Genomic DNA, 7,237 nt, shown 5'->3' with positions numbered 1-7,237 from the left:
TTCCCACAAAGCCCTCTTCTCTCATTGATCAATTCCTCTCAGAGCCTCCATTTTGGGAAGGGGCCTAGGTCGGCCATTTTTCATTCCTCCTCCCTGATCTGCTTCTCTCTGGCCTTTACCTTTATGCCCCATAGGTGCCTTCCCCCCTTCCCAGCACTACCATCCCCCCCTGCAGCTTTTCAGCTCCCTTATATGTTGTCTTCCCCTATTAGAATGTAAGCTCCTTAAGGACAGAGGTTTTTTTCTTTTCTGATTGCTTGTGTTTATATTCCCAGTGCTTATTGGCACAGAGTAAGCACTTCATCTTTTCTGATTGGTTGGTTATTAGATGCTCTCTGAAGAAGCACAAAAAGGATTTGATAAAGTTGTGACAGAAAACATTAACAAGAATGCAGTAATTCTCATTTTATTTGAGACAAACACAACTACTATATTAAGAAAAGTATAACAGTGATATAAGAAAAAAGACAAAAATATAATAGATGTCAACATTCCATCATCAGAAGGATAAACCCAAAAGAGGTTAACAGTAAATATCTGATCTGAACTTACTTAAATACATTAGAATTATGAGTTATATGGAGAGAACAGGTTAAGCAGAGAATAAGTATTCTTTTCAAATGCATATAAAACGCTCACAAATACTAATCTCAGTCTAGCTTGTAAAAGCCACCAAATTATAAAAGGTAGAAATAATACATGCTGTTTTACTAAACTAGAATAAACCAAAAGTTGACCAAGAAAATGTAAACTACTAAATAAAACCAGTCCATAGAGCTATATTTCAATAAATCAGACAACGTAAAGGAAACAGATGACTACCTACAATAGTATCAACTACCAAAATTGACAAAAGGAAATTTTTTCCACGTTGTAACAGCTTTATCTGATCACATATTCCATCTTAATTTATCCACTGCTCTGTTTGGCTGCCAATCTCTTGTCTCTTTCTTCAGCAATGGTGAGACGGATACCTTTTCCACGGGGTAGAGAAATCCAAGGCTTGTTACCTTTGCCAATAACGAAAATATTTGAAAGCCTAGTGGCAAAGCTATTGCCATTGGCATCCTTCACATGGACAACATCAAAAGAGCCTGGATGCCTTTCCCTGTTGGTGATCACACCAATTCGACCCAGGTTAGCACCACCAGTCACCATACATAGGTTGCCAGTATCAAATTTGATGAATTCGGTGATCTTGCCAGTCTCTAAATCAATCTGGACGGTGTCATTCACTTTGATTAGAGGATCTGGATAACGGATAGTACGGGCATCATGGGTCACCAGATGAGGGATACCTTTTGTAGCCACAAAGATCTTTCTCACTTTGCACAATTTATATTTTGCCTCTTCAGCTGTGATGCGATGCACAGCAAAACGGCCCTTGGTGTCATATACCAGACGGAAATGCTCTCCTGTCTTATCGATGCTGATGACATCCATAAAGCCAGCAGGGTAGGTAATATCAGTACGGACTTTGCCGTCAATCTTGATGAACCGCTGCATACAGATCTTCTTTACCTCATCTCCCGTCAGGGCATACTTGAGTCTATTTCTAAGGAAAATGATGAGGGGGAGGCATTCCCGCAGCTTATGGGGGCCTGTGGAGGGTCTAGGAGCAAAAACTCCTGTCAACTTATCAAGCATCCAATGCTTTGGGGCTGCCACACGCTTCAGGTGCTTCTTGGGACCACGAGCCATGGCTGTGCTGGGCCTAGGGAAAGGCCATAATAGGAAATTAACAATTAGACGAACTTCAGAGGAAGAAACAAGACAAAGCATCAAAGAATACTCCCACCCGCCCCCAACACACACACACGCACACACGTACATGCATGCACACACACGCACACACACGCGCACACACACACACACACACACACACACACACACACACACACACACAGAGCTTAGATGGAATTCCCAGGGGTATTCTTTCAAACCAAGAACAAATAATCCCTAAATAACACAGATTATTCAAAAATATCAAGATGAAACATTACTATTAACAGAGATCTCTCTCTTTCCACTTGGGACCAGCATGTGACAAACAGCAGACTCTCAATTAATGCTTATTAACTGACTCCTATCAATCTCCTTTCTAGTGCATCTAAAAAATCCAACTGTTTTAATCAAAAAATCTGAGACAACAAAATGAAATCAGGAAAATATATAATAGCATAAAACAGCATATAATAACATAAAACAAAATAGGATAACTGTAAAATACAACTGAAATAAAGTTAACTAACAGGGACATTTAATATTCACTGATGAATTAAATTAATATAGTAAAAAATGACAACTCTCAAATTAATGCATACATTTAAAGCAATACCAAAGTATCAAGGGGTTTCTTAAAGAACTGGATAAAAAAATTAAAAAAAAAAACTGGATAAAGTCATCATGAAAATTTGTGGGGAAAAAAAACAAAACCAGAAAAGAATATCAAAGGACACACTGGGGTAAAAACAAATGACAATGGTATTGCACTTTCAGACTTTAAAATAAATTACAAAAGTGGTTATTGTCAAAACTATCTGGCTGATTGTAGGTGAAAAACGAAACAAAAAAAAGAACTGTATCAATGAAATAAGATACCAGACTCCAATCAAATGTATACAAAATATTAGTGTTTGATAAAGTTATAGAAATGTTATAGTATAAACCTTAGAAAATAAGTATATAAGTCAAACATACAGGGTTGAGGGCTTTGGAAAGGAACAAGAGAAGAACAGGGAAGGGGCAGCTTAGACAGTGCAATAATGTTAGACTTGGAGTCAGATATGCCTGAATTTGAATTCTGAATCAGAACCTTACTAGTTTGTGGGATCCTGTGCAAATCACTTAACCCCCTTAGCCTCAGTTTCCTCATCTGTGAAATAGGGATATTTACTACACCAGTTATGGCAATCAACTTAGTTAATATATTCAAACCTTACAAGGACAATATAAATGTTAGCTACTACTGTTATTAATGAATACAGTAACTGGGATACCAGAAAAAATGACAGATTTGGGGGTCAAAGGACCTTGGTTCCAAGTCCACGATCTAACAGTTACTACCAGTGTGAATGTGGACAAGTCATTTAGTTTCCAGAGGCTCTATTTTCTTCAAGTACAAAGTGAGGAGGTTAGATTAGATGACCTCCAAGGTCCCTTTCAGCTCTGAATATATGAGATTTCAGCAGCTAGCTACGTGGAGGAAGTTCATTTTGTGCCAGTGGATAGTCTGCAGAAACAGACATAGGAAAGAGTAGGTACTAATAGATCAGGAAATGGCTAGTAGTCTAGTCTGGCCACAGTGTAAAATGTGTAAAAGATGAAAGCATGAAATAAAGCTAAAAGTTGTACTACAGTCAGATTGCAGAGATCGTTAAATGCTAAAATAAAGAATGCAGATATTTAATCCTAAATGCCCACAGGGAAAAAGTGGCATTCATAGGATCACAGACCTAGAATGAGAGGGAATCTTAGGTCATCGAGCCCAAATCTCTCAATTTTTCATGAAGAAACTAAGGTCCTAAGAAGTTAAGTTGTTTTGAGCAGGAAAGTAATGAAAGGAGTCCAAAAATCAGGAACATGACTTTAAATACAAAATGTGAAGAACATATTGAAGAGTCTAAGCAAAAACACCAGCTCGTAGGCTACCTAGTAGTCCAAATAAATTATCTCTGAGCTTTTTGATTACACATACACTCTTGTCTCGGGGGGGGGGGGGGGTTTTGAACATACATCCTCACTCTTTATATTTACTTGGAACTGAAGTTAATATTGAGGTTGTAATCTAGATGACTAAAAGGATGGGAAGAGGGGTAAGTTGTAGAGTGTAGATGCATTTTTAAAGCCTTCTTTTTAGTTTAACTCCAAAATTTTTAGTTTAACTCCAAATATCAATAAATATTTCTCTAGCCTAAAGTCTTTTTCAGACTTTTATCCTTTGGTAAAGTTTGTAAAAGGTCAAGAACAAAAGTTAAAGCCTGGGAAAAACGGGTTATGAATGGTAACCAAACTCAAAAGAAAAAAAAAACTTCATAATGAAGATAAACTAATTCTCTTTCATATTTTGAAAGGATCAGGGCAGGACTTCCACAAAGTCCTACTGGTTACTCTGGGAGAAGTTCAGAACGGAGCTGAGTATTTAGAAGATAAAGTGACCTGTTGTTTATTGGAGTTTTTTTTTTGTGTACGTGACTCCACTGGTAGTCAGGTGAAGCCTATGGAACCCTTCTTAGAATGTTTGAACACATAAAATAAAAGTTACAAAGAAAACCTAATGATATATTTATTTAGAAGGTTATGAAAATATTTTTCCAATCCAAGTTCAAAGATCTTATAAAATGAATTCACTAACAAAAGTTCATAGACCCCAGAATCAGAAATTGTTATATTGGAGAGAGAAAAAAATTAAACTCTTTGAACATGCAGAGACCTTTTCTTCAAGATTCTTATAAATGTCACCTCAAATTGTCCTTTAAGAATAAGATGTTCAGGAGGTAGGGGAGCATTATGCCAGTTTAGAAAGTTCTTTAAGCTAGAACTATTTGGATTTGGAATAATGCTAATTGATACAATTTTTTTCTGGCAGACTTGTGCCTAACAAGAGACTACAGTATTAATATTTTGACTGTTAGTAAATTGTTTTCTTCCGAAGGATAGATTTATAATCAAGTTCCACATAAGATCAAAGGTAAGGATGTCAAGAAGAAAAAACAATTAACTTTTTTTTGTTTTGTTTTGTGAATAGTTTTACCTCAAAATACTGACTAAAACAAAAATTTGTTCGTAAGGGCAAATAAAGTTGTAATACTCTTCGCAAAGGTGGGGACCATGGAAGTAAAACATAGAGCATACACTGTCAGAGTTGGGAGTACCATAGTTTACTGAATTGCTTCCCCTTTTTAAAAATTTTTGTCATACAAGATGGCTCCCCGGATAGGGGAGGAATATTATACTGGAAAATGAAACAGATGTAAAAGCAAGATATCAATGAAATGTCAAAAATAAAAAACAATAAAGTTTCCCAAAAAATTAATTTAATATTGTTCCCTGGTATTATCAAGATATGTAGAATAAATATTTTGAGCATTTTGAAGTTTTCATTTGATAGGTATAATATCAAAGGTCCACATTGGTAAGGAATGAGCAAAACATTAGAAATTTTAAAGCCTTATAAGTCTTGTATATATATTTAAGGAAAAATACTCTGATCCTATGTTTTTGGGATTTTTTGGCTAGGCAATGGGGTTAAGTGATTCAGCTACTAAGTGTCAAGTGTCTAAGGCCGGATTTGAACTCAATTCCTTCTGACTCCAGGGCCAGTGCTCCACTACACCACCAAGCTGCCCCCATTCTATGCTGAATACAACAAAAACCCCACCTTAAAAAAAAAAAAAGTGCAGATAATTAAAGTGAATCTCTGGGGTAAATGTAATAGCTTAATTTACTGTCATACTACATTAATTGGAATACAATTATTTTGCCTCCTGTGTATAACGTTATATGAGCAAAAGAACTTCAGTACTATTACACATTTCTTAGTACAGTTGCCTTTCATTTTTTTTCAATTTAAGTCCTTAAGTATTTATAAAATCATAAAAAGTATAGAACAAGACAACAGGATTTATCAAGTCCAAAAATATTTTAAAAAGGACACACTTTGAAGTTGAATTAAAATAAAGACTACACTTAATGCTAAATGTCATATTTGTTATTCCCATAAATACAAGTTGTCCTTTTTAAATATTCCTCAATCACAGATCTGCACATATTACTCCCCTATTCAAAAGTCTTCCCTATTGCCTAAAGAACAAAATACAAAATTCTATGCATAGAATTTAAAATCCCCCATCTACATCTCTATTCATTTCATTTTACTTGTCTTCAGACACTAGCCCTTCCAAAGTGGCACACCAGCTGTTCTTCCTCAAAACGACATTCCATCTTCCACAGCAATGCTTCTGTGCAAGGTGGTCCAACACATCTGGACATATTCCTCACCTATCCTTTATAAAATCCATAGTTTCCTTCAAAGCACATGTCTCAAATGCTAGGTTCACGCACAAGGCTTTTGAACCCCCTTAGTGTCTCCTGCTCAATTGTCACATACCTTGTGACTTCTTGTTACTTATAATCATACTTATAATCATACTGTTGGTCCCCTCTAGTAAATACAAGTTCGTGAAGAGCAAGGGTCCCTCTAGGTTGTGTATTTTTGTATCCCTGGATGCACATAATAGGCCACTTTAAAAGGTATGTTAAATTGAATTCAGAAGTCCACAGTGGTGGCAGTCTAGTGAAAGGAATCCTGGGGGAGTTCACAGTCTAGAGATCAGTATTTCAAAACGAGTTCTTCCACGCACTTGTTATCATTTCACTTCTCTGGGCCTAAATTTACATTTTTGTAAAACAAAAACATCTCATCAAATGACTCCGACTGCAACAATATAGTTAAGAAATCAACGACAGTTTTCTGGGTTTCTGATTTGGTTGGGTTTTTTTTGTTTGTTTTTAGGGACTCTCATGCCACGTTTCCTTATCATGGAGGGTGGCACTACCACTCTTCCACTTTCATCTGACTTCCTAAGATACTACCGTCAAGACAGAGAGACCAAGACACTTTCGAACCCCAGGCCCACCACACAAGCAGAGATTAGGGTCCCCCCGCCCCAAACCTCTCGCCCCGCAAATCAACACCTGGAATCAAGGGCCCCGGCGGGACGAGTCTCGGGTCTCGCGAGTTCTCAGAAAGCCCGGGCACAGTCGGAGCAGAGCAGAAGCCCAGCCCGGTTCTCCACCCAAAATGGCCAGGCTGCCTTGGTCTACACAATGCGCAAGGAAGGGGGTCACTCCAGAATTGCCTGACCTGATAATAAGAGATAAAAGTTAAATTGATCGGTGGCTGTCAAACGTAAACAAAGTAAAAAAGCCACTCCGAAAATCTGCACCTACCTCTCCGCAGATAACCACGAAGACGTCTGAGAACTTCCGCTCTCCCAGCCACGCCTTCCGGGGCATCCTTAATATACCCGCCAGACGTCGCTCACGTAGGACCTCCAGCAGAGGCCTAAGGTGGCAGGACAGCGTGACGCACAGAGATTTCCTACCCTCCCCGCTCGCAACAAGCTAAAGCGGCGCATGCGTATCCCTGCTTCCGGTTCTTCCCCTGTGGGGGGGCCCCCACAATGCTCCGCGGCACCGGTTCCGACCTGTCGCAAAGGCCGCTTTTCGGTCGGGC

At 38.2% G+C, this 7,237-nt stretch overlaps 1 pseudogene; it reads right to left on the bottom strand.

Annotated features, from left to right (window-relative positions):
* Positions 1-390: 390 nt before the first annotated feature.
* Positions 391-7,123, bottom strand: LOC114045742 (annotated as a pseudogene).
* Between the last annotated feature and the right edge of the window lie 114 nt (positions 7,124-7,237).

Source organism: Vombatus ursinus, unplaced genomic scaffold (genome assembly GCF_900497805.2).
Source record: "Vombatus ursinus unplaced genomic scaffold, bare-nosed wombat genome assembly UNPS02014779.1, whole genome shotgun sequence".
In the NCBI taxonomy this organism is placed as follows: domain Eukaryota; kingdom Metazoa; phylum Chordata; class Mammalia; order Diprotodontia; family Vombatidae; genus Vombatus; species Vombatus ursinus.
Note: the sequence above shows the minus strand (reverse complement) of the source record. Positions and strands in the feature narration are given on the sequence as shown.